A 9,183-nucleotide genomic window follows, 5' to 3' on the forward strand; every position below is an offset into this window, starting at 1 on the left:
TCCTTCAAAACCGATGGAGAAATAAAATAGTTTTATGACAAAGAACAGCTGAAAAACTTCATGACCACCAAAGCACCCTGCGAAGAGTACTGAAAGTCATTCTAGATACACATAGGAAAAAACCACTAAGCAAGGCAAACAATTACACAGAGTAGAAAGATAAAGAATCAAAGACAGAAAAACAACATGTCAAAATAAATTGATATAGTTCAGTTATAACCATTAATGTAAATGGCCTTAATTCCCCAATCAAAAGAAACAGACTGGCAAAATGGATGAAGAAACAACATCTAACTATAAGCCATATGCAAGAAACTAACCTAACCCAAAAAGAAACTCATAGACTGAAAGTCAAAGGATGGAAAACAATACTCCATGGAACTGAAAGCCATAAAAAGTAGGGGTAGCTATTCTATTTACAGACAATGTGAACTTTAAACCAAGAATAATCAAAAGAGATAAAAAAGGTCACTACATATTAGTTAGGGGCAAAATTCAAGAGGAAGAAATAATCTTAAATATCTATGCACCAAATTTAGGAGCACTCAGCTATGCAAAACAAATATGAACAGAAATTTAAAAATCAAATAAGAAATAACATAATTGTAACAGGAGAACTTAATACTCTATTGACACAAAGAGAAAGATCAACTAGACAGAAAATCAGAAATATAATAATAAAACTGAATCACACTTGTGAACAAATGGAATGGGTGATCATATACAGAGTGTTTCACCCAGAAATATCAGAATATATATTCTTTTCAGCATCACACAGGACTTTCTCTAAAATAACCCATATACTAGCCCACAGAACATCCTTAAGTAAAGTCAAAAGAATTGAAATTATCCCATGCATTTTATCAGATCATATTGCCTTGAAACTAGAAATTAATGACAGAAGAAAGTGCAAAAAACCCCACAAACACATGGAAATTGAATAATACAATCCTGAGCAATCATTAGGTCACAGAGGAAATTAAAGAAGAAATTAAACAATATCTACAAGAAAATGAAAATATAAAAAAAAAACTGAATAGAACCTGTGGGAAGCAATGAAAACAGTCCTCAGAGGAAAATTCATTGTGGTGAATTCCCAAATAAGGAAAACAGAATAAACACAAATAAACAACCTGATGCTACACCTCAAACATGTAGAAAACACAGAGCAAGTCAAGACCAAACCAAAAAAAGGGAAGAAGTTGTAAAGAGCAGAACAGAAATCAAAATAATAGAGATAAGAAAACAAAACAAAGCATCAATAAATAGGAGAGTTTGTTCCTTGAAAGACTAAATAAAATCGACAGGCCTCTAGCCAACCTTATTTTTAAAAGGGAGAAAAAAACCTCAATCTCATGCAATAAGGAATGAAAAGGATGAAACCAATACAGAACCTGTGGAAATACAGAAGATCATCAATACATATTTTGAAAACCTCTCCTCTCATAGGCTTGATAACACAGAAGAAATGGATATATTCCTGGAAACATATGAATTACCAAAGCTGGGTCAAGGAGATGTAAAATTGCTGAGTAACACAATTTCAATTCATGAAATTGAAAATGTAATTAAAACCTTATCAACAAAGAAAAGCCCAGGTCCAGATGGACTCATGACAGAACTTTACAAGAACTTCATAGAAGATTTAATGCCAACACTCCTCATACTCTTCAATGAAATTGAAAGGGAAGCAATTCTCCCTAACTCATTCATGGAAGCAAACATTGCTCTAATACCAAAACAAGAGAAAGATCCAACAAAAAAAAAAAAAAAAAAAAAAAGAGAGAACTACAGGCCAATCTCCCTAATGAACATAGATGCAAAAATTCTCAATACGATATTGGCAAACAGAATGCAACAAATCATCAAGATTGTACACCATGATAAAGTGGAATTCATCCCAGGAATGCAGGGATGGTTTAACATACATAAATCAATAAACATACCATATCAATAGAACCAAAAATAAAAATCACATGATCATTTCTATTGATGCATAAAAAGCTTTTGTTAAAGTCCAACAATTGTTCATGGTATGAAGCTTACAGAAAATTGGAATAGATAGTCTTTACCTCAAAATGATAAAAGCCATCTATGACAAATCAACAGCCAGCATCATATTAAATGGCCAAAAACAGAAAGCCTTTACTCTAAAATCAGGAACAAGACAAGGATGTCCATTATCCACCACTCCTATTCAAAATAGTGCTATGAATAATAGCCAGATCAAATAGACAAGAGAGAGAACTAAAAGGAGAAAGATAGGAATATAAAAGTTAAATAATTGTTATTTTCAGATGACATGATACTCTACATAGAAGACCACTAAAACTCATTGAAAGATTGCTAGGTATAACAAAGAAATCCAGAAATGTAGCTGGATACAAAGTGAACACTCAAAAATCAATATATTTCCTATACACAAAGAACCAACTCACTGAGCGAGAAAAAAGGGAAGCCACACTCTTCACAATAGCATCCAAAAAAATGAAATACTTAAGAATAAATGTAATGAAAGAAGTAAAATATCTATTCAGGGAAAATTATAATATCTGAAAAGATAAATTGAATAGGATCTCAGAAGATGGAAAGACATTCTCTATTTATGGATAGGAAGAACAAATATTGTGAAAATTGCCATTGTCCCAAAACTGTTATAGATATTTAATGCCATTCCAATCAAAATATCACTAACATAGCTCACAGATCTAGAAAGATCATTCTTAAAATTCATCTGGAACCCGAAGAGATCTAGATTAGCAAAGGCAATTCTGAGCAACAAAGGCAAGACAGAAGGCATTGCAACTCCTGACTTGAAGTACTACAAAGCTATTGTTGTAAAATCAACATGGTACTGGAATAAAAGCAGATATGAAGATCAATGGATTAGATTAGGATATACAACAGAGTAAAAAGGGAACCAATGAATTTTGAAAAAATATTAGTCAACTGTCCCTGAGACAAATGGCTTCTGTCTAGAACATATAAAGAATTAAAAAACATTAGACCCCCAAAATTCAAAGACCCAATTCAAAAATGGGCATCTGAGGTTAATACATAGTTCTCAGATGAAGAAATACATTACTCCACTCTGATTAGCTTTATACTATCTTGTTTTCAATAAAGTCATTGTGTGTGAAGATTTAGACAATCATTTAGAAGAAAACAACAGACATTATGGTAGCCACTGTAAATCTCCTGTTGTCTTGTTTTGAAATCTGTGTAACTTACTTTGTTTTGCTTCTAATCTGCTTTCTTCTGTTTTGTTATGTTTAGTTTTACCCTTCTTTTAAAATAAATATGAAAAATAAAACTGTGATATCATTTGAAAAAATAATATTTTGATATTCAGGAATAAAGTTATGGAAGTACTTTGATTAAAAAATTGTAATTTACATCTTTAATTTCATTGACTATTTTACCACACCTATAGTAAATGAATCTGTTTTGTGGTCAAATATTTAGCTCAGTGGCACAGCATCTGTGTAGCAAGTGTGTGTGTTGGGGGGGGGGGGCTGAGTTCAATTCCCAGTACAAAAAATAAACTAAATTTAAAATAAATAGATAAATAAATAAATAAATCTGCTTTAAAAATACACATCTGATTGCACAAACCATTGAAACTTGACACAAATTGATTTTTAATAGTAAAAAAAGTGGAAAAATAATAATTACTTTGAAGACATCATAATTTGCATGGAACAAAACTCCCTGAATGCATATGACTAAAGGGGTCATGGACCTTCGAATTTTGAGATGTGGATTGTGTGCAGTCATCAGTTGCAGAGGCTACACTCTTGGACACATTATTTGATGATCTAAAAGTTGACAACAATAAACAAAATTTGTTTTGATTTTTTGTTTTGAGATATCGCAAAAATACAAAAGAATTCTGCTTGAAATACCTCATTTCTGTTTAGGGCACCTATAATTGCTTAAATTTTTTCTTTGAAAGAAATCTAATTACTTGCATATTTCAACATTTAGTTCTATTTAGCCTTTTGGAGAAAAAAATGTTTTCTTCTTGATAATTGCAGTGTTTCAAATATTAATAAACATATTTGAGCACATCACAATCCTTTAAACATTTCTATTCATCCTATCAAGATGGTCAACTTTGTAGGGAAAAGTACCATTTTTTTTCTATTTAAATGGAGATCATTTAATTATAAATACAACTTCACTTACTTTTTGATCACTATGAAATGTAATTACATTCTCTCACAAATATTATTAGAATTTTTATTTATCAGGTTTTTGTCGGATTCATGTACCGTGAAGTCACTTGATGCTTTAACCTAGGAACTCAGTATCCCACCATCAATGTTTTCTCCATCATCCAAGACTCTTTTGTACAGTGATAGCAGAAAGTTGATATTTAATCAAAACCTTTATATCATTTGTGTAAAATATACCTTATTGGTTTCACTTTAGTACGGTAGTTTGTTGGGTTCACTTTAATTTTTTAACCAATTCTATCATTTGTACTTTACTTCACAACCGAAAGCCTGAAATACGTGCATTGACTGGGAATAAAATTTCCTTGATAAATTTTTCTTGAACAAACTCCATCCCTCTTTACTGTATACCCCTTTACTATATATCCCTTTTCTGGGATTTCATAGTGATACAACACCCTTTAATCTTGATTTTTCAAAGCCTCATTTCTACTGCTTTCAGTTCACATTGTTCTACCAACTTTAAAATATTTTTAAATGTCAGCTATAACTCCTCTTACTTATATTTTGTGAAAGTCAAATTTTCATGTGTTAGAGAGATAAAATAGAAAAGTTGTGAAATCAAAAGAAAAAATCTGAAAATAAAAATATGTTCAATCATAGGTCAGAAGTCAAGTTTAAATAATATTGGAATAAGAGGAGATGTTGAATAAACTCATTTATTGAGTTTTTTCTTAATCCTTTTGATTTCTGCCTAGTCACAGACATCAGATGTGGTATTTAGCAATGATATATTGAGTATTGAAGCTGTTTGGAGATCCTACGGATTTAGGGTGTGCAGTAACAATATGTGCAGTAACAGTAACGTGACTTGAAAAATACATTATATACCATGTTACTTTAACAAAACTCCTATTTTCTTAAATTTTGAAAAAATGATTTATCAGGGTAAATTAAATGGGAAATAATAAACCCTATGCATAACTATCAATTATGCATAAATCTAAATAGTCTCTATATTCCAAAATATCAAAAACCTCAACCTATGCTATCTTGAAGACTAGATTTCTGACATATTTAGAATAAATGAATCATCTATATTTCACTGATACTAAAACTCAATTAACAGTATCATAAAAACACACTCAACATTTCAGCAGCTATTACACATACTTCCACAAAGTCCAGTTTTTTAAAAAACTTTAGGAAATAAGTTAAAATACATTGTTCTAGAGAAGAAAATGTATTTTTGTGTGAGAAACGGTTATTAATAGGCTTGTAATCTATGTTCTCTCTTACTTATGTGCTGTGGGAATGTCTCAGATGAAAAAAATTAAGGCAAACTGATTAAACCTCATTTCAAACATGATAAAGACAGACTTTGTGCATAAAAGTTCGTATTTATGAAAGCTATATTTGACAGGATAATTAGAAAGTTTGTCATTGCTTACTGTAAATATATGGGGTAATCTCTGATGTTATGTTTGTTTCCCATATTAAATAAAACTCTGAATGTGGAATGAAGATATTTGGTGACTGTGATCAGCTCTCTGGTAAGCAGTAATGTATCCACATTTCAGACAGAGACCTTTTGTGGGATGCCAGAGAAAGCAAGGACCCACCTTAGCAGCTCCAGAACCCTCCTGACTCGTTGATGCTTCAATATTAACTGTATCCTTTAAATTATTGGTAAATTACTTATAAGATATATGACAACATGACTTGATGACATATTTATATGTGATAATCTTATTTTCTAAAAAAAGAATACATTTTTCATAAAGCTATTTTGGACACAAAGCTATACTTACAGAGTTGATGTGTAATTGACAATAAAGTAATCATTCTTGTGAACTTAAATCATGAACCTCTAGTTATCTAGAGCCCACACATCTTTTGTGTTGTGTGGAAAATTATTACATGAAAAAAAAATACTGCATTTAGTATTATGGAAAAGATGAAAATGGATACAGATACAATGGCCTAATGAAAAATGGTGTGTTGTAGCAACTCACAATCATAACCATATAGCTTTTAAAATGAAAATATTATGAGGAGTAGATCAAGAAAGGAAGAGATGCATTGAAAGAAAAGTCTCCTGAAAGAATTCAGACATAAATTGAAGTTCTGTGAATAATTTATTTGGCAATGTGCAAAGACAAGATAGGGATATTCTATCTGGTAAGGACAGGGGAGATGAGATAGATTGTATAGTGATTTTGATAGGGAAATTCAAATCACTTTTTAACTCAATCAAATTTTTTTCCTGGGTGATAACTTTTGAAAACTACATCTAAATATAAGTAGTAGCAAGTATATCCTTGCTGTTTACACTTGAGTTTCCTCTAGGAAGAGATCAAATACACCATGATGTGAGATACATACAGCCTGCTATACTCAATATTTAAATCATTTAAATTTTTCATTTGCTTAAATGAATGACTGAGTCATTATTAATCACAGAGATAATATTATATCACAGAATCCAACTGCAACTGTATAGTAGATTAAGATATTTCATGCAATGAAAACCTAGTTCAAAATAGAAATACAAAAGGGATTTTTAGTTATTCATAGGTTTGAGAAGAAAGTACATAGTTTGTCTTGGTCAATTTCAGCATTCATCTGCATCAATTCTCACTGTCCTAGAATTGCTGGAGCAACTGTACTATGTGGTCAGTTAATGACAAGTGTCTTTCCTTGACATGATAAAAAGTCTATATGAATGTCTTAGTTACTTTTTTCTTGTTGCTGTGACAAAACACCTGACACTCAAAATTAAAGTAGGAAAGGCTTATTTAGCTTACAGTTGTAGAGGTTTCAGTCCATAATCTGCTGGATCCAAGGCATGTTGGCACATATGAGAGAAGCAATCTTTCATGTTGGCTAGGGCCATGAAAGAGAGCAAAAGCAGCAAAGTGGGGGGGGGGGCAAACTTCTTTCCACTCCTTTTATCTTACTCAGAGTGCTGGGATTAGGGTAGTACTAATCCATCAGTGAACTGATCCAGCAATCAATTACCCTTAATCCCAGTACCCTTAATCCCAGCATTAAATTACGAATCAGTCACAAACTCTAGATTTAGCTACCTCAAAAAAATACATAAACGTGCATGAGGCTTTAGGGGTGACATCTAAACACAAGTTATAAAAATGAGTATTCTTCTTTTTCTTGGGAAGTTTATAGAGACTTGTTTGGGGAAGTTAGAGGAAAAGTCACTCTTCGGTCTGATATATATTATGTGAGTTAGTTTATCCCATTGGTTATGCCTGGATGGCCCCAACAAAGCAGTTTAACTTGTTGAGAAACTTTAGAGTTTACCCTGAGAGATTGGAGTTACATTAAGTCCTTGCTTACCCTTCTAGCAGTGCATCATCTCAAAAGTATGTAGCTGATGCCTACCTGGGATGAAATGATCTAAATTTGGGGGAAAAATCAGTTATTTTTAGCTATGTATTCCTTAAAGTTAAATTTGTTATTATAGTATAAATGAGAAATGTGGAATAAATAAGACAACATCAAGTCCATCTGTCTATCCATGCTATTTGTCTAAATTGCCAGTAGTTTGTCCAAATGATTCAATTAAAATATCTCACATTAGATTTTTAGGATAATAATATATTTTTACCACTTCATAAATGTTTACATATAAAATGTATTTAAAAATACCCAAAGCAAATTCAGAACAAAATATGAGGGTTAACACAGCTATGCATTTTATATTGAGGCTGCATTTTTCTTATTGTCTAGGTTGGAAAACACAAAGCAATTGCATTTTAAGTTATTCTAAGAATTTTCAACCCAATACAAGGATCTCCTAGAAAATAATGATAATTAGAGTGAAAATCTAATAATCTTTATAAAGAAGGTATCAATGCCTCTTCTTTCTCATGCCAAGCTAAATATTTATGGAGAGTCTGTGTGCTCCAATTTGATGTCTTGCTGAGTTTCAAGAGCATTCTTAATTTCTTAATTCCAATTTTCCTTTTTATTAGGTGGCTAACACTCCCACACTATATGTATATATACACACACACACACACTATATATGTATATGTATATATATATAGTAAAATGATCTTCATATGAGAAATGTAGTTTTTTCACTGATAGAGACTACTGAATTGGATATGAATCTTTACAAACATATGTATACCCATATTGTAAAGACATGAATTTTGTATCACCTGGAATTGTACCCTTGTGCATCAAAATCTTTAAATACCAGGTAAATTTTATTCATGAGGATTTGTGGTAAGTTGCCCTTTGTTAGTTTTCAGCTCGGTTTCATTTAGCAATGTCATATTGCATACTTACGTGGCTAACTACATTTTTTTTTTAATTCTCAAACAAAGTGTTACTCATTTTTAGCCCAACAAAGATTCTAGGATCCAAAACAAAGCTTAGTGGCAGTTTGCAAATGAGGTAACAAAGTGAGATCTTAGCTTGGGTAGGCTCAATCAAGACTCAGTTTAAGGAAAAGAACTTTCTACATTATTCAGGAAAAGGTGTTATGCAGAGGAAACCTCGTTTTGCCTTAAGTAGTGTCATTTCCAACATTATCAGATCCTATATTCAAAACAGCAATAGGAAAATAAACAGAGAAAAGCATAACTTCTTCATGCACCACCACTGAAAACGTGCTAAGCCACTGTTCTTTAAGAAGATCTGAGCTATTTTTTCACATGACTTATATTTTATCATTCCAGAAATTCATTTGTTATTCAAAAACAGAGATTGTTGAATCTTCTTAAGGATAAAACAAGAACAAAATGGCAGGTGGTTCATCTTTGATCATGCAGGGGTTGATTCTGAAAATGAATAACAAAGTAGAGACTTCATTAAGATGGCCTGCTATTTGGAACAGTAAATGGTACAGGAGGCAACAGGGCTCTTTTATGTAAAATAGTAAGTTGTCCTCTACAGACTTCTTCCTTATAGAAATGTCTGTAGTTTCCAATCATAGCAAGATCTGGGCTATGTTTCTCCCACCAAAAGCTCTGTT

This window comes from Cavia porcellus, unplaced genomic scaffold (genome assembly GCF_034190915.1).
Source record: "Cavia porcellus strain 051 isolate PalLab524CR breed Dunkin Hartley unplaced genomic scaffold, mCavPor4.1 scaffold_18, whole genome shotgun sequence".
In the NCBI taxonomy this organism is placed as follows: domain Eukaryota; kingdom Metazoa; phylum Chordata; class Mammalia; order Rodentia; family Caviidae; genus Cavia; species Cavia porcellus.